Source organism: Nanorana parkeri, unplaced genomic scaffold (genome assembly GCF_000935625.1).
Source record: "Nanorana parkeri isolate BGI_ZX_2015 unplaced genomic scaffold, ASM93562v1 scaffold1757, whole genome shotgun sequence".
Lineage (NCBI taxonomy): Eukaryota > Metazoa > Chordata > Amphibia > Anura > Dicroglossidae > Nanorana > Nanorana parkeri.
Genome location: NW_017308025.1, coordinates 197,470 through 225,179, shown reverse-complemented (window position 1 = coordinate 225,179; position 27,710 = coordinate 197,470). Strand labels below are relative to the sequence as shown.

Sequence of the window (27,710 nt, the reverse complement as noted above, 5' to 3'; positions counted from 1 at the left end):
CACGTTTTTGACAAGGAATGAATCAGTTATGTGATCTGTGATTAAGCTTATGTTGCAAAAAGAAGCAAGGGGTTTTCACAAGAATACAATGAATGCAATAAAACACATTTACTTTCTATAAGTGTGGTGTACAAAGAGCAATAACCAAGCAACATATAAGAGTTCTTTACCTGATATGGCTTCACTAAGCTGAACTCTGGCTGCTGCAGGTTACTGCACTTTGCATAACACCACTACTCCGGTTTATGTTGATGTTGTGTAGGTTTTTTTTAGATCTTTTGACACATAACAGCATATTTATAGAGCAAAGTACAATAACTGTACATGCCTTGGCTTCTGTAATGTAAAATCTGTTGCTATGGCTTACTGCATTTTGTTCATCTTCATTAGCACTTGCACTGCCATAGTCATTAAGCTATATAATATTAGAGGATGGTCAGGTGGCAGTGGGGAAGTTATTTGTACAGAAGTTGAAACACTGAAAGCAAATAAAACCTGGTCTACTGGCAGGCGAGTATGACATGTAGGGCAGACTCTGGAGACTGGAGACCTCTACCTACAAAAGTATTTCTCAAGCAAAACAAAGGGATCTTGTTCTGCTTGAGGCCTGAGGTGACTACCTCAATTGATGCGTACTTCTGGATGTACACACACAAGCTGATGTGGGGAGTTGTCATTGGCAGAGTTTTCACTGCTGCCCTTGACGAGACTGATGTTAACTTACTGAATGCACTTCAGCCTCAGTAAACTTAACCCTGATTGCTACCTAGAAAGGCGAGATATAGAAAACAAAATGAAAGCCAAACCAACCATAAATTCCAAGTAAGACATTTTTATTGATACAAATGTCATGAATACGCCAAAACTTTTCACTTTTAGAAGATAGGAATACTCTGGCTGTAGAGAACTGTTGTCTGTTGATAGCTTGAAAGTCGAAGTCCATGAGCCAAAAATAACAATATAGAAATTAATAACTTATTAAAATATAAAATAACAAACAAGCTTTTGCTGCAACATTCATCTTCAATAAAGAGATTTCCCCCACATAACTTACACTTAAGCTAGATGTCCTCAGTCTGATGGCCAGCATATTTCAACCCACTTCCTCTGAGTCCAGGTTATCCTTGACCCACCCCATCCTGTGACTAGACAGTGAAAGGGGAGACAGAACAGTCATGAGCTCATTTCTCTGTCACTCTGCTATCTCCTTCTATCACCATAGTTCTTGTGAGAGCAGCAATTGTCTCCTTGTGCTGCTTTACCCTCTCTCCCTGCTGTACAGGGATTGAAAAAGGCTCTTACCAGGTCAAATTGAGGTACTTCCACTGCTTGAATTAAAAAAAATTCATTGATATATCAAGCTGGTGTCTGTTATATCTGCCTTGAGTTCAGCTTTAAGAGATGGTGGTCCAAGTATTTTACCTCCTGAATGTTTTGAAGCCCTCATAAAGGAGGTCCTCTATCACCCCACGAATTGCACTGGCTTGTTAAAGGTTCTCTTTTATCAAAAAATATACTTTCTTACTTGGACTTTTCCATCGGTCTGCCAGTCTCTTTGTTTTATATTTTGTATATCTCACCAGACACGTCACCCAATGGCCTTTTGGCTTGAGAACTACTTTGCCAAAGTCATTGTATTCAAAACCTGACCCGTTAGGTGTAATAGGAGACCTAGCATTTGGGGTATAGCGCCATTGAACCCTCACCTGCTTTTTGTTACATAGAAAAGGCCAGGAGTTGACGAATACCTATGCTATTACATTTGAGCTTTTTACTCATTCCCTTGAAGTGACATAACCGATATCTTCATGTATCACTTTCTCCTTTAAACCCTGAGCAATTGCCCAAGAGTGACCATCCATATTTAAACTTTTAGTCTCCAGTGTAGATCTGAACCTGATGGGGTCAACTCAGACATTTCTTAGCATCAGTTGATAAATTGGACCTGAGAGATTTAGTGCCATCACCATTGCAAGTATCTAAAGGAAAATCAGGAACTCGTATCAGGCAAACAAGATATCTAGCCTTCAAGGAAAAAAAACAAAACCGTAAACTGACAATTATCTCTTGTGTCATCAGTTTAAAAGCAATGTGCTTCTTTTCCTGTCAAGTCCAGTCACCTTCTGATCTTATTGTTGCTAAACTCTAATGTAATCCCTACCTAAACCCAGAATAACACGCTCAGATCCTAGTCACATACACAGGCAGTCACTGAAGCAGAGAGAAACTTGACTGAAGTTGTACCCTTGTGCTTGATCTCCAAAGAAGAACATATTTTAGCAAGAGAGAGAAAAAAAGATACTGGATAATAGATGTAGCTTCTGGGCAAAAACACACTTTGTTCCTTTGTTATTGCTATACATGCTTTGAATGTTCTTATGTTGTCTGCATAATGCAGGCCGAACGGTGAAATTTAGATACGTTGAATAATGCACTTGACACATTTTTAGGTAACGGTAAATACATGTGAAAACTAGTTTATATTTTATTTACTGAATGCCAAAATAAGGTTGCATTTTTTCCCCAATCCGTTTACAAATAGAAAACACTGTGTTTTTGAACTATGAATTTCATCTTTAGGATTAGGCATGGATTGGTGTGTGCCAGAAGGGTTAGTTTGTCTAAATACCTGTGGGCTGGTAGAAGGACTGCAGTGAACTAATGTGAGCTGATGTGTTCATTTCAACCATCAAATCATGTGCAGAGGAATTTGAAAACTCTTCTTTTTTTTTTTTTTATTAACCTGCACATGATTGGATGCTTGGCGTGAGTACTGGCTTTTTCAGCATATTTTTCACTTTATTAAAGCAGTATTAAACATTCACTTTTTATCCATAATGATGAATAATAATAATTCAAGTTCACACAAATATACATTGCCCTGCAAAGCTTTTCTATTATTTTTTCCCAAACCCTTACAGTAATCATATTTCTGAACAGCTGGCTCCAACTCTCTCAGCTTCACTTCCCTGAACTTCTGTCCAGTACAAGACCACAAAGGACAGGCCAGTCTTGAGCAGCTGTCCATCTACTAGCTTGGAGAAGGAAGAAGGAGGTGGTAGGGGAATGACTTGTCTTGCTGTGCTTGTGTGTTTGTGGAGACACACAGAGCTTACTAGCACACACAAGGGTGGCTCCATAGAACCATTCAAGGGAAAGGAGCCACCCTAAAACAGGATATCAGGGCCATTGCTCTGGGGACTAGCTGATTCTGAAGGAAACTTTTAAACACCAAGGAGCAGCATTTATTGTAAGTCATTTTGACTTTACTATCACTTTAAGTCTTACCTAGTTGTATGTCAGCTCACAGCAGCACGTCAGCAATCTTTGTACTTGCTTTTATACCTTTTCAGTAAAGAAACACCATTTAGAGGATTCCTACGAATGTCAGCTCTTTTCCCCCTGATTTCACTGCACTTACCACTTTAGTAAATCAGGTCTCGATCTTAACATCTCTCACCTCACTACATTGCACGTTACAATTAGTAAATCGGACCCTATCAATCTGATGGTTAAATACATGCTGTAAGTCAGTGTTTCTCAACCGTTTTTCCTTCATGGCACCCTTTAAAGGTATGCAAAAACTTGAGGCACAAAAAACAACAACTTGGGATTAAATAGCAAGTTTCATGAAGCCACTACCCTTTTAAACCAGTTAAGGCAGCGAGAGGAGAATAAAACAAAACCTGTCAGGTCAGTAGAAAAAGTAAGGCCAGACAAGAAAAAGTAAGTAGAAAAGGACACAGAAGACGGGGAAGACAGGAGGTACTGAGAAAACAAGAATAGTTATCCCTAGGAGGCAAATGTGGGTGGACCTATTAAAGACAGGAGTACCCAAAGATACAGTATGATAAATGGAGTTTCTACTATAGAACTGGTAAAGAGGTTTTCCCCAGTTACTGGGGAAAACTGCCAGGGTTAGAAACACCACCAGTAATAACAACATTAGCCTAGGGTTAGATGAGACAGAGCAGACCCCTCCTATTAGTCCCAAAGTGATTCCCAAAACTACACAAGGACCAAAACCCATATCCTGTTTACACTGGGAAGCACATCACTGGAAGGGGAACCAGAAGATCTCACTAGAGTAAAGAACTAGAAGAACAACACTAAAGCCACAAGAAGAAGCCATTGTCCTGAGAACACTTACTAGTTTTGAAGTCCTACTTAATAAGAAATTTGTGAACTAGCAACAACTGAAGCTACGTAACTAGTGTATCCTATTCCAAATAAACCATTGCCTGTGCTAGAAAGTATAGATTACCATATGCATGTGGGTATGTATGTATGCATAATTGTAGCAGTTTGTATGTCTTGTGTTGTTTTACCTGTAACCAAGTAGTTTGTGTAAGTAGCATTGTTGTATAGTAAAAGCATGTTAATCCTGCTACTGGGTCAGTTTCCTTGCCTTTACTACAAGAATCAGAAAACAAATAGCTGTAAAGGTTTTCAAAGCAATACAGTGTTCCCACTTCACATTAGTAGCCCCCTTCACACCAGAAACCCCTTCACATTAGAGTCCACAGTCCCACTTTCATATCAGAGTCCTAACATCACAGAATTTTGAGGCACCCCTGAGGAACCCAGAAGGCACACCAGGGTGCCGCAGTACCCTGTTGAGAAAGGCTGCTGTCAGTGTCCTGGATTCCAGCCCAGCACTGTTTAGCATGTAATACAAGGTTTTAAAGGAGATCTATGGGGTTAGGGCTTTTCCCCATAGTTCTCCTAAGGGTAACGGGAGGACACAAACTAGCGTCCTCCCGTCACCCAAAAGCTCAGTATACTGAGACGCCGCAGCCGGAATGGATTCCGACAATTATATCTGGATCCACCCAGCTGAGTGAGTGACAGCTGGCTCTGTCTATCTAGAGGCAGAGCCAGCTGTACCCGCCCCGTCCATTCCGCCAGTCAGCGCTGGAGGATCGGACAGGGGAGGGGGGAATCCACCCGATCCCCTGTCACGGCAGAGAGCCGTGACAAGATCGAGGGGTGAGCAAACGCCAGTATGTGTTCGCTCACTACCTGATCTACTGAGCCGACCTGTGACAGTTTAATTGTCACAGTTCGGCTCAGATTATGAGGCTGAGTGAAAATCACTCACCTCATAATTTTCGTTTAAAGCTGAACTCTGGGAAAATTAAAACTACCGTTACAGTTGGGAATCCCTCTGCTCTGCAAGGGTTAAATGCAATTTTTTTGGCAGAGTACCATTAAAAAGCACTTTTACAATTTTACCTAACGCCTCTACGAATCCCCCTTCCCCGAGCAGTCAGCATGTGTAAGTAATCTGAGAGCTTCTAATGCTATCTAGAAAATGTTGCAGCTATGCTGAAATCAGAGCATTACCTTAATTTGAGGTTCCTGCAATCCACTGTAGTAGAGCTCCTGACAGGTTCACTGGGAATGTACTTTAGGAAGAATGTGCTGTGAGATATCCCGTCTCTCTTTATATGCACTTCCATTACATTCATAGCAGCTAGACAACTCTCAGCTCTGACATATGTTTTCTGCATATAAGAGACATCTTGGAGCCTGTACTGAGTGTCGTTGAGAACTGCACGTCTGCAATACAAGCAGGGGTTCACTAATAGCCAGAGCGCTGACAACATTGACTGGGGAAAACTATTGCAACTTGCCTGGATGGAACGTTAATGTACTGAACATGTAGATATGAATCTGAAGGGTCCAATTTTGGTGGAAAGGTACCTTTAAAAGGGCCACAGCAGAGGAGTCCCTGAACAAGTAAACCACAAGGTGATTCAACTTACCATCAGCTACCAAAAACTGAAATCTCAGACTTAGTTGGGGTGACTTTGTGTAGATTTAGTTTTCTATAACACCAGTCCATAGGCAGTGATTTATCGCAGTATATCTACATACAGTATGTTAACATGTGTTGTAGTGTTTTTTAGCATCATTCCTAGCAATTCGTGGTTTAGTAATACGGATAACACTTGTTATGGTTTTTCAGTTGCAATTTAGGTTAATCTAATGGTTCAAAATAAGGTATAGGGGATATGATTCAATTCAATATGACAGTATCTTGTATGCATTGTCTAAGGAGGTTATAGTGTTTTTAAATTGTTAGTCCTTCCAAAATTGAGGAGGGTCAGTCATTTTCACAAGGCAGTCTTGCTAACCCTATTGTGTTTTACACCCAGTGTATATTATGGCGAATCCATCAGTGGACTTCCCTTCTTTCGTTTGCTGCATTATTCAGCTGCCAGGAAGGAAGGAAAGCTTTATCATAGCTACGGGTCATCGACATCATTGCTTAAACAGGGTTATGGCATCCCTATGTGACAGTGTTGATTGGTCCAGTGGTGTCACATGGAGTGAGTTGCATGCTTTTCTATACCTGGAAGTAACAGGTGTTTCCTTCAAATCCCTGCACTTAAGGGAGTGGCAAGGGCTAAAGGAAAGGTAACTATACTCGGTGGAGTGGGGTTAAAAAGAACCTGTAGCTTTCCCTGAATGGGAAGATTGTGTTAAGGAGATGTATAGATTACTTGATGAAATGAAGTCTATGACCTACATATAACAGCAATGCGTGTTAGAGCTGTAAAATTCCTTTTTGCCGACATTTTGCATGATGATGAGAGGTCTTCTGAATGGTCATGTTCACTTTATTGTATTAGCACTTGCCAAGGTATTTGATATCCATTGTAGCAGAAAGTTTTATAGCTGACATTTTTCATGACAGGTTTGTAAGACAGTACCTTTACACTGTATTTCATCTCTTATACCGTTTCTATTATTAATGGTATAGGTTTTAGCTTGGTGTGATTTTGTGATTCAAATTACAGTATTAATAACCATCCTTACTTTAAAAGTACAGGACCTGAGGTTTGGTTGGTCAACATGCCGCAATTTAAAAAACAAAATTGCATTAAGTTAGATTTTATAGACTTTTGTTAAATCCTAAATTGACTGCTAACGTTTTGCAAGTGGCGGTTTACAGGCACAGGATGGATATGTGATAGTGAGATCCTCTAACCTTTGCAGCTCTGCAGCTCTGTTAATGACAGCTTAAGCATAAAGCAGATAGCAAACATGACTCTTCCTGGAAGCTGTGTTCTCTACAAGTTTGGTTTCAGTTATTACTCGTAGGGTCACTGCTGAATATCAACACTCCAATGCCAATTTGTAAATTCTTATTGAATCTCTCTGCAAGTATCAACAAGATTGCACAGACTTTACACCTGAGATTTTTCATTACTTTGGTATTGTAGGTTGTACATGGGGAATGAAGAATCATTATTTTACTAAAAATAGATTTGTCTGCTAATAAATGTTTGAAATGGGCGACTGGCACAAGATTAGATCTTTTCATATATGTAGTTGTATTGGGTGTCAAACTAGACCAAAAATAAGGAATTATTTCTCATATCTTGTTCATGCCATAGTAGCATGGTGCCTAACTGGTTAGTTCTTTTTTCCTTTTCTTTTTTTGGTCCTGAGTTGGACTCCCACTGTGGCCATTGTATATGGAGTTTGGATGTTCTCCTTGTGCGTGTCTGGGTTTCTTCCAAGACTTTAAACACATAGGGTCTTATGTATGATAAGTGTGCCAAGAAGAAAATTCCTTGTTGCCTATGCAACCAGTCAGCTTCCAACTGTCATTTCTGCAGTCTAAGCCTCAAATTGAAACATGGATGTTGCCTGGTTTCCATAGGCAACAAGAGATACTCTTATCACACTTTACATATGCAAGCCCCGTTGGTTAGTTGTCTTCCACCCAATATTGGCCTGGCTGTATGTGATGTTTGTGTAGGGACATTGTTAACATTTTCAGGCATTGGAAAGAATAGTTCAGTGGTGTCTGTGAAACAATATAGAAAGTTTCAGCGCTATATATAAAATTAAAATAAATATGTTATAATTATACTGATAAGGGTATGCTAGGTAAACAGACTTCTGTTTAGAGGACAACTACTTTCACTGTGTGAAACATTCACATAAATTTCACCTGTGGTGAACAAATGATTAATCTCACTTTTACATAGTTTAAGTAAATAAATCTCATGTGTATTTTGTAGGGCTGCGGAAATTAACGATTAATCCTTCGATTAATCGTTAATTTTTTTGATCAATCAAAGTTATTTTGATCCATACTCACCTCTCCGCCGGCTTCCGGGTCTTCCGTCGATGTCCGTGGCGTCACTGGACTCCTCCCCCTTTCCTTCGTTACCCGAAGGAGTACACAGCCTAACTCTCCCAGCCGCCCGGTGAGTACACAGCCTAACTCTCCCTGCGATCGTTTTTTTTTTCTTTTCTTTTCTGACATCGGGAGCCGCAGCCTGACCGTCAGTCAGAAAAGAAAAAAAAAGGCATACGATTGCATAGCTAGATTCCTATTGGCTATTGCACTTTGCAATAGCCAATTGCAAACTAGCTAATGCACCCGCCCACTACTGCTGTCAATCAGCAGAGGGGGGACCTGATTTTTTTTCTATCAGGTCCTCTTCTGATGATTGAAAGCAGTAGGGGGCGGGTGCAATAGCTAGTTTGCTATAGGCTATTGCAAAGTGAAATAGCCAATAGGAATCTAGCTATGAATTCTCTTATGCCTTTTTTTAATTATTATTATTATGACAACTGCAACTGGCAGAATACTAAAAAAAAAAAAAAGTCTGCAGATAGCAAAGAAGCTATTGCTTCCTGTGCGATCTGCCATCATTTCAGGGGGGTGCTCTCTCCCAGCCCCCCCTATCTCCCTCTCCGCAGATGGGGGGGAGAGGGCACCTCCCTGAAATTGCTTACAGAAACACATGCAGCACCGTTCTGTTTACTATGCACTCGACATCCCATAGTCTTGTTCCGCTCCTGCTTTACGCTGTGTAGCATGACCGCATGACGTCTAATGCAGGGTCACGTCTCCCTCTAACCTCTCCTCCTATCTGCGTTGTGGGGTGAGTAGGGGGCAGGACGTGGTGGGGGACCAATCAAATGTTTGTCCAGGGTACATTCAATATTAAAGACGGCCCTGATTACACAGGGATGAAAACGTCAACTTTTGACTATGGGTAGTTTTAATGCAATGCTTCCTGTACTGGAATGTACACTATATGGATGAGTAAAATACCTTTCTCTTTTTTTAGAGAGTGGATTCCATTGATCAGTCATTCACCATTCTCTAATTTATCATTATTGACAGTGCTTACCTATAAACTATATATTTTGTGATCTTTGGTATAGATTATTCCTGCACTATTTAAAATATACATCAAACATGCAGAAAAAAGCTTTACTCGTATTAAGCAATAGATGGAAGAAAGTGTGCTAAGGCATAAAAATTTACAACATAGTTCTTAAATATTCAGCACAGAATCAATATTTTAAAACACGCTGAATGTAATTGGAAAGCTCTGAGAATGTTGATCTTGTATCATTACATTTCCTATATGAGTAAACTACCTTATAGTTTTCCAAGTTCTGTGGTCTGCAGACCCTTTTAAACCAAGTCAAATACAAACCATCTACGCCTCTGCTTTTTATCTTGTAAAAATAATTAAATATGAATATTCTAGTAAGGATAGTCGTGTTAGAGTTGTTTGGTCACTCTTCTTTCTACTTCTAATCGCAGATGTGAAACTCTTGAGTGATTTGACCCCTGGTTGCTACTTTCCTATGGTGGCTCATTATAAACCGCCCTCTGAATTATGTGGTTTTCTTTGCTCTGCTCTGTACTGCTTTTTTCTTTTTTTCCTGCCCTGTTAGTTATATTTTAACTCTGCTGCTTTGCTAATGTTTGTATACACAACTGCTTCTATGTGCTTTGCAAAGGTTCCTGTACTTTATGCAAATGTTTTCTCTTCCCTAAAGTGCTTTATCTTCCTTTGTGTTTTGCCACATATTTTCTCCTTTTCCTCTTCCACTTCAGAGCACTCTTTTCCTTTTCTAAGCCATATGCTCCAAGCTCACTAATGACACCACTTTCTTCAGCAGAGTAGGGTATATGACTTGGGACCCCTAGGTGACTGCTTGAGGACCACTGATGATCCAGGATCTCAGTGTAAGAACAATTTGTATAGGCCATTTCTAAGTAAAGGAAATATAAACACAACTAAATATTTGTTCTTTTTCCAACTATTTTGTATTTTTATAAAAACAAAAGCAGGATGGCCTATCAGTTTCCTAGCATTTTAAACCATATTCTAAAGACCATTACATTAGGCAATAGCACCATCACTGCTAGTCACATTGGCATCTAACGTTTGTGTGATTTCACTAGGTACCATTTGAATTGGTAGATTATTTTACATCCAACACAGTGGCATCCCTTATTCCTGTATATTCAGTAGCAAGTAGGAGTTTTACAATTCAGCATAATGACAAGTATATTAAATATATTGTCTGATCAGCAGTACCACTGGCTGTAACTTTATTTTCTATAGGCCCGTGCTTCTGAGCATAGGGACTTTAGTGCAGCAGCCCATCTCAGATAACATGGTTTGTGAGCCTCGTACAGTAGATTTGTATAGCTGTCAGCTCAGCCAGTTTATCAGACTGTTGATGCTTCTTTGAGAACTCCGCTCTTGCTCTTATCTAGCAGCCAACAGAGTCAAGATGGTGGATTGTAAACTTTACAATGTAATATGTTTTAGAAATTGTCTGTCAGTGTAATAGTTTCGTAGAGGTGGTATCAAAGTCAAATTCTGAGAGGGAAGACAGGTACCATTAGAGTATACCTGCCTCCTATATAAATTGCAGCCATTTATGAAACGGAATCAAGATCCAGTAATACCTGATGACAAAGCTGTGCTATGAGACACAAAGCTAGAGCCTTAGATTTTTAAAAAACTGGTTTTAGTGAAAGTTGAATTCCAGACAGCTAAATAAAAAGTTGTGATACTTATATAGCAACTGTTTTACCTGCCAAATAATTTGTATTTCTGCACGCATGGACTAAACACACCCTCCTTGCAGAACTCAGCATAGCTAAAACAATATTATTCTGATCAGATCATGACTTCACTATACTCGATTGTCACTCTCACAGGCCCAAAGCATCCTCCTGGTCTTTAAATGACTTTCTGCTCTCCCACCTAGAAGTTCTTGATAAACAAGCCAATAACAACAGAATAAATCCATACACACAAGCACTGTCTCTTCTACTGCAATAGACTGGGAAACATATAAATCAGTTACATGAGGCCACCTTTTTCAAGTGGCCTTCCAATACCATAATCAGAGAGACAAACGCAGATAGGAACTAGCACTGTAACTAGAGACAGCAACTCAATCCCACAAATCCTGCCCCACCTCTCGAACCCACCTTCACATCAGTAAAATTTGAAAATTAAAATTGTGCCTCTCAGATATTACAGAAAGACAGCTCTGCTGGCCAAACAAAACTTTTACACACAAAATAAAAAATCCCACGCAATGCTGGCCAAACGGTTGAGCTGCATCAAACTAACAATATGATCTATCTCCCTTAGAACTAGACGCACAACTGCACACACTCACTAGCAATCCCATTGAAATATAAATGGAATGTAAGTACCAATTAACCCAACTATATGCCTTCCCCGTCCCTCTTCTTTTACAGCTTCCTACCATTCCGGAACAACACCTTTCCTCACTCAATTCTGACATCACAGAACAGGAAATCCATCTAGCCATCAAATCCATCTAAACAAAGAAGGGATCAGGCCCTGCTGGCTACTTTCCCTGGTTCTACAAAAACTCTTACATCTGACCTAACCATAACTTTCAACAGCCTTAAAAAAGGGGTAATCCCCACCCAGCTGAATCTCTATGAGCTAACATCATCATCATACTCAAACATACCTCAGGCTTGCATTCATGGTCTAAGTATAGAGCAGTCTCGCTCTTGAACACAGATGTGAAAATCCTGGGGAAGGTCCTGGCTGCAAGAATCAACCTTTTTCTTAGGCCAAATTAATAAATACACAAAGAACAAGTACGCTGTGCGCCATCTAGGCAAACAGTAGATAATGTCAGGCCCATAGTACAACTCCTAGACCTTGCCTGCACCAGATTCCTGATAAATATTTAACTTTCCCTCCAAGTGCACAACGCTTTGACACGCTATCATAGCAATACATTCTCTTTCATAATGGGGCATTTGAGATGATTTCATAACTTGGATCACTGTTTTCTCTGCTCAGCCATCCACCTTAATAAAATACAAAGGATTTATCTCTGAGCCTTTCCCAATAGAAAGGGTCACCAGGCAGGGCTGTACTCTATACCCAGTTCTATTTATCTTGGTCCTGGAGCCCCTTGCCTTTGAAATTCAATTGAATCCCGCAATCCGAATCTTAGAAATTGCAAACCTGCACCACAATACCATGCTATTTGCCAAAGACATCCTTTAAAAGATGCCCTGCCTATCACCTTACCCAGCGTTTTTAGCACCCTCTTGGTCTTCGCAGACATATTAGGACTTCACGTCAATGAAGCCAAATCAAAAGCTATGACCTAGTCCATAATACTAAACCCACAACTTGCCAACTGCAAACCAATTGTAGTTTTACCTGGCTATCACCTACCATACCTGGTTATACATGCACCACAAAACCGTGCTATTTTTCCCGACAACAAATTTAAAACATCACCTCCCTGCATATCACCTTACCCATCATATTTAACACCCTCCCTTTGCACACATGTTAGGACTTCACATCACTAAAGCCAGTTTAAAAGCTATGAGCATAACACTAAACCCACAGCTTGCCAACTCCAAACCAATTAAAGCTTTACCTGACTGCCACAATACTATACATGGGCATACATATCACACCATCCTTTGATTCTCTGTACAAGGCAAACTATCCCCTCACTTCACTCGTGGGTCTTATTGCTGCCTTGCAAGCTCTTTGTTCACGTTTCTGGTTTTCCCATCAGAATGTTCCTTGAAAGCTCATATGCACTGCAGCACACCTGATTGCCTCCTTGTGCTGCTTCGCCCTCTCCCAGTCTGTGCTGCGGTACAGGGGATTACAAGTTACACTAAGTCAAATGTAATTACTTAAAGTAGTATTAAGGTCTCCCCCCCCCACACTTACCTGTTAGCTACGCTCGTCCCCGCCACCAGTCCCAAAGCGATCCTTCGTTCCCCGAACTTTCTGGTTGCGTTTGGAGGATACTGATGGCAGAAGGAGCCATAGGCCACCAATCAAAGAGAGAAGGGGTGTGGCCTGCCACGGGGCTGTGTGTGTCTATGGACGCACACAGCCACTGCACGCACGGGTGCCTCCATTAGAACGATGGTGGCACCCTTACAGGGGCGAGGGGAAGATTGCTGCGGGGACCCACTAGAAAACGGGGAATGAAAAACTTTTAAAGAAAAGCGGCAACAGCCTTCAGCAAATGTGGGTCTCCTTGTAGGAAATAGTTTTTAAAAAAGGAGGCTTTAATATCTCTTTAAACTAACTGTAGTTAAAAATGCCTTTATTACTTTTTTATTTAACACATTTGCAGTATTTGTTGCTTGTTATACCTGCCTGAAAGCTAGCTTTGAATCTTGGTCCATCCAACAGCAGACATGCATAGATGAGGGTTACACGTCATTAATAAAAAAACGGCTGAGATTACAAGGCACAGCACAGAGATAATAAGCTGTGTAAATAATACTCATTATCTATTTTGTTGCATGATGGCTGTCAATTGTATCCGAGGGGAAATATTTAAGTCTTAAATTTGTTGCCATGTGGCTATGTCTGCAATTGTCTACAGTCTAGAGTCTGCCTAGACATGGCAACATGAAAAAGTTGAACATTTCTAAGCAGGTACAAGGAATAACAGAAAAGCCTGTGCCGCCACAAAACAACAGGGTAGTTAATAGCATTTATAATGCTGGGTATATCACTACTGCCTCAAAATATCAAACTTGCCACAAAGATGCGAAAAGCTTGAGCGATGCTTTAAATATTCTTCTATTATCTGCAAGGTGGTTATCTGCATGCATTATGTGTCGTATCAATATAATGAATGTCATGTCTTAAGACAAAGCTGCAGGCCTCTGTGCAATTGATGTCTTGCTCTACATGTATATACAAAACACAGTGCAATACTTTTTTTCTTATTGATTTAGAAAGATTGAATTAATAGACATTCAATGAATGGTAATGCTAACAGATCATTATTTGTCTGTATATTTATTACTAGTAATCAGTAATTATCTACTTCCTGCGTTTATGTATAATTTTTTTTTTCATTCCAAGGAATATAGTAACTGCACCCATCAGATCCTAATTGGTAATCATAGCCCCTGACTCTTATTAACCTTTCTCTACATGGGGCTGCTGTTCCTTAAAATAAATTTGCCGTGAAAGCTAAGTAATAAGATAGATAGATTTGAAAAGGGACATCCGACAATTCATACTGATTCTCTTCTTTTTTTTATCTTCTTTTTCGTTCAGAAATGGTGATAAGATTCAGGGAAACATATAATTTATACGAATAACATTTTACACTGCATGAGAAAGATAAAAAAAAATGAAAGTGTCTTGTCATTTTTTATTTTTCTGGGAAACGCAGAAATTAAAATGAAAAGGAAACACTGCCATCGTGTGGTCGTTGGCATTAGGGTGTTGCTTTAGGATGAGTCATGAGAGCTCGTAACTCGTTATTTGCCACATTTTTGTGACACATTCACATTCAGGCCAGGTCGCCAAAGTGCACAGCGATTTCCACAGCTGCACATATAGTGTAATGCCTGAAGGCCTGTTTGTATGTCATTGTCCCCCATTTAGTACATTCGTAGTGTGACTCACTAGAAAGCAATTAATTAGGAGGCCTATTTCTAAATCTTGAGAAAAGAAAATGGGAATAAATGTGAAGTCGTTGCTCATACTAAACAGATTCCTAATTAGAGAATAAAAGATGACATTTTAATTGGTCACGATAGGAAACAACTTTTTTAAGTTTTCTTATATCCTGTTTTTGTAAATAAACCTCTTTGCTCTTTAGGTGATTAGGAAATCTTGTATGAACAGTTTAGTATGTATGTAGGCAGGAAATTCTCTTGGCTACAGGTGGGCAATCCTGATGAACTTTCAGTTTAAAGAAGAACTCCAGATTTTTTTTTATTAACCCTTGCAGTGGGGCTACCGCCGCACTGCAAGAGTTAGGGCTTGATCACACCGAAAGCGGTGTGTTCCAGAGCGGTAGCTGCTGGAGCGCACCGTGATCGCTCACAAAACTTCCCCCTGCGTTCTGGGGCGGGAGGGGGCATGGCGGTGCATTGAAATTCAATGGCACCGCTTCCACGCCCAATGCCCGTCCTCCTCCTGCCCACAGTGCGATCGGACGCGCGGCAAAACTTTGCCTACGTTCCGCTGCAAATGCAAAAAATAGGGCTTGCTCTATTTTTTGTGTTTGCGGTGGAACGGAATGTAGGCAAAGTTTTACCATGTGTCCGATCGCACTGCAAATTCAATGCACCGCCACACCCCTTCCCGCTACCGCTCTGGAGCGCACTGCTTTCGGTGTGAACAAGCCCTTTAGTGCTCATTTTTGCCTAGGTGCTGAAAAAAAGGTATACTCGCCAGACCATCCAAACTGGCTCACTGCTTCTGTGATCACCGAAGTGTGTCTCCTCCTCTGCTGCACAGATGGACTGCTCCTTGGCGTCCCCATGTCTATACACTGCCAATGCACAGTGTATAGAAAGCTTGATAACACCATTGCAGCAGAGGGGGAGAGATGTTCTAGGCACTGGTCTAAGAATACTTACAGTGTTATTCTCAAAAAAGTGAAGAGTTTGGAGAAGACAGAAGTGAACAATTTAGGCCAAAATAGTCGATTTGGAAAAAGTCCATTTCAGCTATGTTGTCCTAGATTGTTTACTTCTCCTGCCTTCTCCAAACTCTTCACCCTTTTGTTAATAACCCTGTTAAACACAAAGAAGCACAGTGTGGGGGTATCCCCACTGCAAAGGTTAATCATTTCTTTCCTTGGAGTTCTTTAAATCACCTAAATGCATTCTTGCCGCATAAAAACAAAAGGAGTCTGAAGTCTTACCGTTCATTTTCTTTAGAAAGCAGCCACAGGCTGAGTAGAAAAGCATGTCCTCTGCCAGAATGCTGCGGAGAAGAACTCTTGTTCTCAATGTGGGAATAGCGGTCTCCCTGCAAAGGTTCTGCACTCAATTCGCCCTTTGCTATATATGCTCTAAGAAGGGATCTCTCTTAGATCAGAGTTAGGACCACACTACACAGAGGGGCCTTGACGAGGCAGTGTGGTTTCTACATATTTTGCAAAAAGATGTGCAACCAAAACTAATAGTGCATCTTTTTGCAAGCTGGCCGGTGAGTGTGCTGGAAAAGGTTTGCTTTTATACTGTGTAAAGTACTTCCATGTGCACCTTGCTTTAAAGCTAGTTATGAATTGATGAGTGTGTTTGCCATATGTTTCACTTGTTGGATTTAGTATGGGGACACAATGGGGTCTCCAGCTGCTATTGTGGTGTGCTGGGCTTCTGGTGTGTCCCTGTCCTTTAGGGAGGATAAACTACCTCCTGACAAACCTGCACACCATTCAGGCTATGCTATCTATGCTCCAAGATGGAGGCTCTCATAGACTAGAGTTAGGACCACACTACACAAAGGGGCCTTGACGAGGTAGTGTGGCTTCCACATATTTTGCAAAAGTTGTGCAACCAAAGCCTCTGTTTCTAACCATAATAGTTAGACAGTCTATTTTTTGTTTGCAGGCTGGCTGGTGGTCCTAGGAATATTTGTGCTTTTCCTTGCAGACGTCCGACATGCTTGGTCAGGGCTAGAGGTCTCCAATAAGCAGGGATTGTGAGCTTTGCCGATTGCAGAACTATAGGTCTGACTAAACGGGGCATGTAGGACCTCTTAAGAGAGAACACTGCTTCCACACAGAGAACAAGGATCCTTCACTAGTGCATGCTGGCTTGGGACAGACTTTTCTACTCAGGCTGTGGCTGCTTTTTTTAAGGAAATTAACTGTATTTAGCTGATTTAAATCTAGGTTCTGTTGGCTTTTAGTCAAGAACTAAAAATATAAATTTTACATACCAAAAACCCATTGGAAAATACCCGTGCTGTCAGGTACGCCAGTCCACCTATACTCAGTTATTATAATTTGATCCTATAAATATATATCACAGAAGTTACACAGAAATGCAAATTCTATAAATAAAGAAAACTCCAAAAAGTTAAATACAAAGAGGAAATACATGTAAACAGCGTTACCTGGCAAAGGATGTGTATTTTGATGAGCCGGTCATGTGGTTCACACAACTCTCGCACACTGCACAGTCATACAGGTAATGCCTGTATTTCCTCTGTATCTGCTCTCCATCTCCAGCATGCTTATTGAACAATGAGTCAATGCCACCACACATTTGATTCATTGACCAGGCAGGTGACCGAGGAAGCAGTAAAGCTGAACCAAAAAATAGTAAAGTAATCCTACTTGCTATGCCGTATGGCAGGGATGTGTGAATCACTAGTCAGAAATACAGACAGGTAAAACCGTTCACATTTCACAGTTCAGCTTTTTGCCAGGAGATTCAGTTTAAAGTGATACTTTGCCTGGACTTAACAATATAACAGGTTTGCATTAAAGAGTACATTAAAAAAGTTAATATTTAGAAGTTTTGAGAATACCGCAGTGGTTGCACTCATCAGTATACCCAGTGCAAGGTATAGAAGTCATCCATACATTCAGTTCACATGTGGGAAACCATTTCAGTTGTGGGATAACGTCCTTTACTTTATAGTTCCACTGCTGAACAAATGTGCCATGTGTGCGCAAAACAGCTGTAAGCATTGGTGATATGTTGCTGCCTGATGAAGCGAAAACAAAGTGATGAAACCCCCTTGCTGCTGGCCCTTTAATTAAGCTTCACGTCAGAGGCCATAGGAGGGGGCTCCCAATTATGCAATCACTTTGATTGGCTGCACACTAATGACAAAATCAGGACCCTGCCCTGATCGCTGGTAGTTTGCGCACACCCACAAAACAATACATTGATGCATTATGCTGCAGCTTGGCGTTAGGGCCCACCTCCATGCAGGCACATATATTTGAGGAAGTGGTTAAACAGTGTTGAGCGTGGGACTGGTTGCTCTATAAATCAGTTAAAACGTACCTTCCTTTCTGCCCCAGTCAACTGCCACAGCTCATCAACTCAATGCTTCAGGTATGTCGGAAAATATCACACTCTCCCCAGTCTGCTACAGTTTTCCGTGCCTGAGCCCCCAGGCTTACCTTGGGGCTATGCAAAGCAAAATTGAGCTTTAAAAAATTGAAACTTGCAGGGGTTATTGGAGGTTGGACCAGCAGGTCAGGGTGAAGTATGAGTGTGGGAAGGGTACGTATAGACTCCTTGTGGAGCCTGCGATGAAGTAAAGCTGGTACTTTACCTAACCAAGGTTTAAACGTATGTAATAACAGTGAGATTACAGTGTACAGATCTAATCATGCATGGCTCTTTCTTTCATAACTGCCATTTAATGGAAAGCAGCATGTGAACTGCCTATCTCCATTACAAGCATAATATATAGGCAGTCTAGGCTTAGTGGCTGACATAACACAAGCTACACAAGCAATTGCATTTAGAGAATGACCTTTTAGAGCTGGAAGATAAGGTTTTTATGGGCAGAATTGTGGCAGACATACTGCACCGACTGCAGATTTTTGTGCACTGAAGGAAGACCAAACTACTCTATAATATACAACATAGTATGGATAGTATACACAACAGGGTCTGAATAACAGACAATAACACAACAGCTTCTTGCTTGGCTCTGTGTAGCCACAGAATGGAGAAACATAGAAACTAGCCTAGCACAAAACACTTAAAGCTCAACCCTGGTACATTTATTCTAGTAATAGAGAGTTTTACTTTATTCCCTGGTCCCACAGGCTTCCTCATAACCAGTTCCAGTATTCATGATCATTCATTATTATTCATGGTCCCACAAAGCCATTCCTCTTCTCAAGATCAAACAAATACACATTGCCCGGAAAACTATTTCTTTAAATCTTTGCCCAAGCACTTACAACCATTGTGTTTCTGAACAGCTGGGTCAAACTCTCTCAGATCCACTTCCCTGAATTTCCTGTCGAGTACAAGATCACAAGGGAGAGTATAGTCTCCAATAGCTGTCCATCTATTAGCTTGGAGAAGGGAAGAGGGATAACAGATGAGCAGGGAGGAGTGGAGTGTCTTGCCTTGCTGTGCCTGTGTGTTGGTGGAGACACACAGCTTAATAAGACACACAAGAGTGGCTCTATAGAACCCTAGAAGGAAAAGGAGACACCCTAAAACTGGATATCAGGGACAGTGCTCAGGGGTCCCCTCTAACAGACCAAACAATTCCACTCTCTTCCTCTATACTTACCGAGATTCAACGGGCATGGTTCTGATATTGTTTACATCTAGTGCCGCAATGCTGGCCGCACCTGCACATTACAGCCCCATAGACTTCTTTGGGGCTGTTCCCGGCCAGGTGATGGAAGCAGCCAGGGGGGAGAGAATTACAGCGCTGGATGTCAACAAATAGCGGAGCAATGGTCCTTGCATCTCGGTAAGTACAAATCTGCTGAGGGCAAGGGTGGGATCGTTAAGGACAGGGAAGGGGGGGCAAGAAGAATTAGTGCACTTTGTCTGAAAGTGCACCTATTTTTTAAATTAATAAGTACACCTTTAGGCACACAATCCAGATTTTCTTCACCCTATCTGCAGTATTGTTATGCCTTTCCTTATTTCCCTCCAAGCAGTCTATTGAAATCTGCTTCATGGGCTTAGACTGGCCGTAGAGAAACATTTTCATTTCTATGTTTAGCTTTAGGATGGTTATTGTTCTTTATGACCGGATTTCGAGGTACTGTGGGCAGTTGATATGTGACCCTGGGAAGGGCGATATCACTGTGTATACCTCTGAGGTATGTAGTTGACTTTTTGAAGGCATTTGAAGTACATGCAAACAACAAGTAAAGGTAAAGAAAGTGCAGAGCGTTAACAAAGAAGTTTTGTCCAAATTAATTTTAAAAATTTACAGTTTCGGGCCATATATGAAATAACATAATGTCATCGCCATAAGAAACTTAAATGGACCATAATTGAATTACCTATTCAGAAGTATTTGTCTTGAATAACTGTGTAAATGTAAATTAAATTGTGAAATGAAACTGCCATTAACGTTCCATGGCCAATTTAAAACATGCATATATTAATATTTTTAGCATTGAAAATACATGATCTATACACTTGGCTTAGAATAAATGATACGTAACAGAAAGGTCATGACCTACAGTTTAGTTCATGTTCCTTTTAACTATGTATTTACATATTATGTAAGATGGCAGTCCGCACCACTGTCCATATACAGTACAAGCAGCACAGAGTTAACCCATCACCAATATATAAAAAAACAATAGTCTGCAGCACCTTGTAAAGTTTTATTTTTTCAGCAGGTAAGGCATTCACTAATGCAATGTAATACGTTACAAAGAGATTCTCAGTGGACCGGAAATCATTGTCACAAGTATCCACAAATATACATGGCACCAACATGATTATTTTACACAGACACATTTAGAAACAAAATAGTTTTGCCTCTGGCAATGTCAAGGAGCGAAAATAACTAAATGAAAGGAAAAAAACCGAAAGGTTACCAACTGACATTAAAGAAATGAATACAGATCAAAATCAATGTTTACTCCCCTTGGATAGAGTGTCTCCAACCTTGCAATCTATTTCACTTCCCTACGTTTCAATTCCAACTCTACAGAGACAGGGCACTTGATCTATAATCATGAATTGTAACTGTATCAGCTCATTGAAATGATATTGACAGTCAAGATTACTTCCCTACACTCCATACACTAAGCCATGCCCTATCATCACAGCTGAACTCCAGGTATAATATATTATACACACTTACGGGGGCGAGAAGCGGATCAGCACACTGTAGGAACTCTGGCTACTATGGTGCTTTGTGACTCCTTTAGTTATATGGGTTTAATTTCAGTCTGTAGCAAAAGTTCAGAATAAATCTACACTGCTTATATAAGAAAATATTTTTTACTGCACAGAGTGGGATCTGTGACTAGACTATCATGAGGTCTGAGATCTTCAATCCTTTTATACTGGAAACCTTACAGTTTAGTTTTCCTAACCAGCCCTCCAATGGGGCCCCCTCCTACCCCAGGCCCCATTATAGCTGCGGGGGCTGCTATGGTTATTGTTACACCACTGATATGCATACTTGCATTGAGCAAAGCTGGACCACTGTATGTATGCATCATACTTTATACCTGGAGTTTAGCTTTGAACTATCAAATGCTTCTGTGGCCTACGGAAATTCTGCCATTTGACTATTGAATAGTGAGGGTTTGGTTTAGCATCAGGAAATAGTGCAGCTTAATCTCAATTTGGGCAGAAGTTAAGGCTCCATGTACAGTCTGTCCCTATATTCCAAGAGGCTCTACAGAAATACAAAGATTAGACTAGGTTTACACCATTGCGTCTGCATTTTGCAGCATATTTGAGCATTTTTTGATGCATGTTTTAGCATGCATCACATTTTTGATTACTGAAAGTCAAATAAAGTAGAGGTTGTTTCTTATTGTCATGCACTAAAGCGTACAAACGTATGTTACATATTTTAGCTATATATAAATGGCATATTTTAAGCCAGTTGAGGTTGACTTTTAACTACCGGGGGATTTACATCAGAAGAGTAAAGCGGAGCACTAGAGCTGAGTAGCTGATAGAGGGGGTCATGCCGAGGGACCTCAGAATCCTTTCATGTTTCTATATGTTTTTGCTCAGAAGAAAATGAGGGGCACAATTTGATTCCTTGCCAGGGCTACATTTACATTGGTACACGCAGGCAGACACTTGTAATGCAGTAATAACTGCACTGCATGTTGCTGTGGTTCTTGTATGTTTCATTTGAAAAATCTGACATTATTAATTATTTTTGAGTAAATGAAAATGATATTTTAATCACATCGGAACCTGCTGCGTAAAAATAAGTATAGCTGTTCCTTTTAATGTATTTTATTGAAAAGAAAATGATATTTGACATTTACTAACAATGTGCAGAAATGCAGCAATCTTGGTTACCCAGTCAGCAAATTATCTTCAATCAATTTAGTGCAACAAGCAAATGTTTAATTAGTCATTGCAGTTTCTGCTCGTTCTCAGTTTGCGCTTTCTTAGTAAATAACTGCTGCCATGTTGTTTTATTATGATGTTTCATCTCACTAGTAAGATAAATGTTGTGATGTTATTTTCTGCCATTTATTGTACACAGTTTATGTTCTTTATTAGCTGCAGCATACTGGAAAAGAAAATATAAAAAGAAAAGAATATATGGCAATATATAAATATTCGACTTTTCCTCGTAAACTGATTCTCTGTGGTCATTTTATATTTCATTTTCTGCCACAGGCTAAATATTTTACATCAGCTTTCTTTAATGCAAACGTGACACAAAAAGACACAGAAGACATAAGAGAGACATGATCAACCTTAGAAATGAGCAAGGTTCCATAGGATTTCAGCATAGTAAAAGTGTGTATTCTGTGCCACAAACTCTTAAATGCATTTTGGCCATTATGCCTCCAGGTGCATTGGGGTGCCATTTAGCCAATGGTACCCCAACACACCTAGCCATCGCATGAGCATTGTATCATACCACATCACATGGTAACCTACAACCATGGGATGTGGGGTGATCAATAAAAAAAAAAAATTGCTTGCACTCAGTGCGACTTAGCTGCACTAGGCAACCCATTCAATCGAATGGGTTGCCCTACCGCAGTGCACCACAATGCTCTCTGCAACACATCTGTGATGTTACATTACACGGGTGTGACCCAGGGCTAAAACACAAATCTAGGGGTCTATTTATAAATGTTTTCACCCAAGATTCATGCAACATTTATCCAGAATTTAGATATTTTCCCATTAACTACAATTAGAAAAATGTTTGAATCTTGGGTGAAAACTTCCCTGTAGTTTTGATAATTGTTTTTGCTCATTCTTGTATTTGCTTTTAAAGGGATCCTGTTCTGAAAGAAATATAGGGGCCCCCATTAGTGACCTTCTTCTAAAAAAAAAAGAAGCTAATTGTCTGGCTTCAATTCTTTTTGATAAATTGACCCGGTATGAATGTGCAGCCAGGAAGTCAGAACTCTCCTGATCTGCATACTTGTTCCAGGTCAGTGATTAATAAAGTAAAGCTACTGGCTCAGGGTGACAACCAGGCAATTAAAATTCTTAGAATGAGAAACCAGCAAAAGAAGAAACCTTATACTTACCCATCCCACTGCTTCCACAGCAAAGGCACCAGCAGAATCTTCTGGGTGTGTCAGATGCCTATGTCCCCCACCACGCATTAGGATTCTGTTCGCCAGCCCCTATACTACAGGACATTGCCGAATGGAACAACAGCACATGGTGAGGAACGCAGGGATTTTGAAGTGTTCTGGATATCAAGATTCTGCTAACTCAGTGTCAGTTAGGTTACCACAAGGCATCCATTTTTGCTGCACAGGAAGGGGGGCTCAAAGCATCAAAAACCACTGCCCCAGACAGTAATCGTCCTAGGCACGCTCCTGCTTAAGTCTCTTATTGGATTAAAGTGTAATTATGGGGAAAATCAAAACTCACAATCCCCCGGTAACATAGGTGATCCTGCCAGTAGATCTGTTACTCTACCACTTCAGGCAGCAATTCAGGTATGTTCAAAGAATATGAGCTCACAGGCCCTTTTCAAAAGGATTTGAACAATAGAACCATATGTTTTACCTTGAATTATGTCCAAAAATCAGATAATAATACCACCCTGTACTCGTATTAGACGGTGCCAAGAAAATTGTAAACAGAATGAATTACTACCCTATCTACAGGGTGACAACGCTGCTGTATGATTCACACTGGAATCAACAGGTAATAAATATATGTTAGATGGGGACTCAGACAAACAAAAATTGTTATGTTAATGCTAGTGTTAGACTGTAGAGTAGATGTCATTTTTTTATTTTTCCCATTGTTCTACTTTAAATTAGTTACTGATCACCAGTTCAATTTATTATTTTTTATTAAAGAGCAATTCTGGGCAACACGTAAAACCAGCCAGTGAGCTATTAATTCCACCCAGCACACAAGGCAGTCATTGAGAGGAAAAAATGTCCATAATTTACTGTAATCTGTTTTTTCTGGTAGTCTGTATAATCTGTGCTGGTCAGAATGTAATAAACACCTTACAGGGATACTGGAATCGTACTTCCTGAATATTGAGCTGTGTAATTTCTTTTCTTGTGCCTTCTTGTATCACCAGTCATAGTCATATTTTCAAGGCATGTTTGAAACAGGCTTCTGTCATTAATCTGGTGATCTGACACCCTTATCCTGTGTTTAAATGGAAATTTCACCTTTTCAAAAAAAATAATAAATGCACACCTCTTTATAAAAGAAAAATGTTTTTTCTTTATTTGCATACATTTTGCATTTATTATTCTTTGCATTGAAGCCAGTAAAGCATTACAATCGTGATCAGTGAATGGCGAGTGCAATGCTCTTATTGCTGCAGACCTTTCCACCGTCTATGTCCGTATTTCGGTACAGACATTTGGTAGCATTTACAGGAGGAAGAATAAATGGACTACCATGTTTGCCATTGAGAACTACAGCTCCCTCTGCTGCGCAGGCTGATGGGACTTGTAGTTTTTCCATTCACAGATATTTCCTGTTGTGTTGTGACACCCAAAAATGGGTCTAACAATAAGCATGGTCACAAAGGTAAATGTAGCCTTTAAAGCAGGTAGGCTCTGTGTTGCCTCTCATGTACAACCTAATATAGCAGATTGTCAGTACATTCTACTGTTCCTGTTCACGTTTCACTGGTTTTAGTTCTGGCAGCAGTAACTACAGTATATGGTGGGTAGGAAAATAAGAGACTTGGGGAACAATCATTTTGTTCTGTATAAAGGAACATCACCACTCAAGTGTGTCCTAACCAGTATAAGCCTTTTATCTATTCCTGCTTACAGCTTTATTTGTTTAACATATTCATTACAAATGGGTAATTTTTTACACTTTGCACTGTTTGAAAACAGCATGGTATATGCTGGAATCTCTCTTTAAATGCATAATCATATCATTTTATAGTTATGCCAATGAAATATGTGGGGTTTTTTTGCAATATGTTATGATAATGTAGTATGATATAATTATGATATGTATCTGGTAATTGTAATGACTGGTAATGTGCTGCCAAGATTAGAAGAAGCTATTTTATGAATTACATGTATTATAGTGTAAAGTACATCTACACCCAAGAACAAAAAATGTTGTTATTTTGTTAATGTAAATTATTTTACTTTTCCATCAAGTAGCGAAAATACCTGGCATTCTTACCTGAAATGCCATGTCCTTGTCACTTCTTGTGAGCTGGATTTGTCAGAACTTTCGCTCTGATAAAAAAACAAAACAGTATTTAATTTATGAAAACAGATTCTGGAATTAAGGAGATTCCCTACCCTATATTACTACTAAAACTTCTTTGTTTGCACTAATTTGAAGACAAAATAAAAAGCAATAATGTGCAAAAATATATATATTGATTAATAATAAAATGAATGCAAATTATGATCAAAATATAATCGGTGACAATAAATATATAAAGTTCAAAATAGGCAATGCGATTATCTCAGCAAATATAATAGTTAAAAATAAAGACCACAGGATATTATACCAAATATTGAACTTTTAACTTGTAACACTCTCAGTAGCTCAGTAGGATGTGACAAAAGAATGTGCAGATTCAACACGTGACCTCTCCCTGCCAAACAAATATTCAAAGCTCAAAATCCTTACTGCGCATGAATAATAAGAAATTATTCTCTACACATAAGAAGTAAAAGATAACACACTTCCACTAAGCTATTATATTATTATATATACCAAAATTCCACTAAGCTATTATATTATTATATATGCCATAGACTAAACTATTGACTAGAAGCTGAAATCAACTTCATAAAATTCATAAAGATCCAAGAATTGAAATGGAGATAATTTTTATTGCAGCTAAATATTTATCCAAATCAATTCAGACACTAACATTATATAACTGAATGGTTAGACTAAATGGTTTAGTTAGGTACAGTATATGTGGCTAGCAAAAATTGCTTACCAATAAATGCAAAGTTATACTTTACTACTAATCTGGAAATTTGTTGGTCTTAGGGATGCCAGCTTTGGGTCAATACAGGACAGGAATACTTTGTCAGAAGTTCCCTCCTTGTTCTCAGTTAGCAATACATCAGATTCCCTGTCTCTCCTCTGTTCTCAGTCTCATCTCTTTGAGTCACTTCCCCTGTCCCTGCCTCCCAAACTTTCTCCTAACTTTTATCACCCAAAATCCTGGGAGGGGAAAGCTTATCTCCTTCACTATGACGTCACACACTTCTACGCTTTCTCCTGAATTATACCCACAATTACCTGAAGAGGGAAATATTTGGACTAGGATTAATTTTGAATTTCTCTTTAAGACTCCTGTAACTTGTCATGAGATAACTTCTGACCGGAGCTTGGTGTAGAAACATACATTTTAATATATATCCAGTTACTTGTCAGAACCTGCCAGACATTGTGTAGACTAGGGTCTCCTAACAAAGAGGCATAGTGTGTTGCGATATATCTTAGTGGACTTTTTCAGACACACATAGATTTGCAATAGAGATGGAGATTTTGTTTATTTATTGACAGAGAGCTGGTCACACAATGGAAGGTGCCTTCTAAACAGACCAAACTGGTTTGTTTCACAATGGTGTGGCTTTCCTGTATTGTTTCCACATTATTCGTATCACAATGGGATGGTGATCGTAAACAGTCACACCTAGCCTGGTCAAGACTCAAATCAAATCTGGACTACTGATGGCAATTTATGGTACAACGCTGCCACCTAGAGGTGGGCCAGTGAAATGCATGGTATTTAATTTTCCTAAAAGTGAAAGGGGCGGCGCTTCCAAGTGTGTGGCCAGTTTCTCTCAATAAAAAGCCAGTAGCTGAAAGGTTCGAGGCACTTCACAAGACGAGGGCTTCACAGGAGAGGGACAGTACGAGGGGCTTCACAAGACGAGAGGACTTGCTTCAAGACCAGGACATACAAAGGATTTAGCAGAGACTGCAACGAGAAGCCATTTTCTTAAGAACGCCTGTGCCAAGAAGTCCGGTTCATTAGGGAATTTAGGAACCTGCGGCCTGAGCTAAGTACATTTTCAGTGTTTCCCCTCCTAGAAATCTTACATGTACTAGAAGATAGTGTAGTGGGTGCATGTGAATGTTTGTAGCAGCCTGTATTGTTTATGTATTTGTTTTTTCCTGAAACTAAGTTTGTACACGCAGCATTTTCGCCAAGTAAAGTACTTTTAAATGCTACTGGGTCAGTTTCCTTGAAGTTTACTGCAAGAATAGAAATTAAATAGAAATTAAAGTTTTGCCAAGCTTTACAGCTGGGCTCATCGTTGAGATAAGCTTTACGTCTATGGGATTTGTAGTCAAGAGCATTACACATAGAGAGGTTGAAAAAAATATATGTTTTTCTACATACAGTGAGGACCATGTTTATGTGCTAGGTGTATAGCTTCTTCACTAAATTGAAATGTTATAATATTGTAACCAATACAAACATTTATAATGCAAATAATGCCATATCATCAGTTAGTAAATCCAATTAATA

The 27,710-nt window shown here is 39.8% G+C and overlaps 1 protein-coding gene across 1 annotated transcript in view; it reads left to right on the top strand.

Annotated features, from left to right (window-relative positions):
* Window positions 1–27,710, top strand: part of LRRTM3 (leucine rich repeat transmembrane neuronal 3) — a 62,905-nt gene that overhangs the window by 3,603 nt on the left and 31,592 nt on the right. The gene's annotated exons all lie outside the window — the stretch shown is intronic.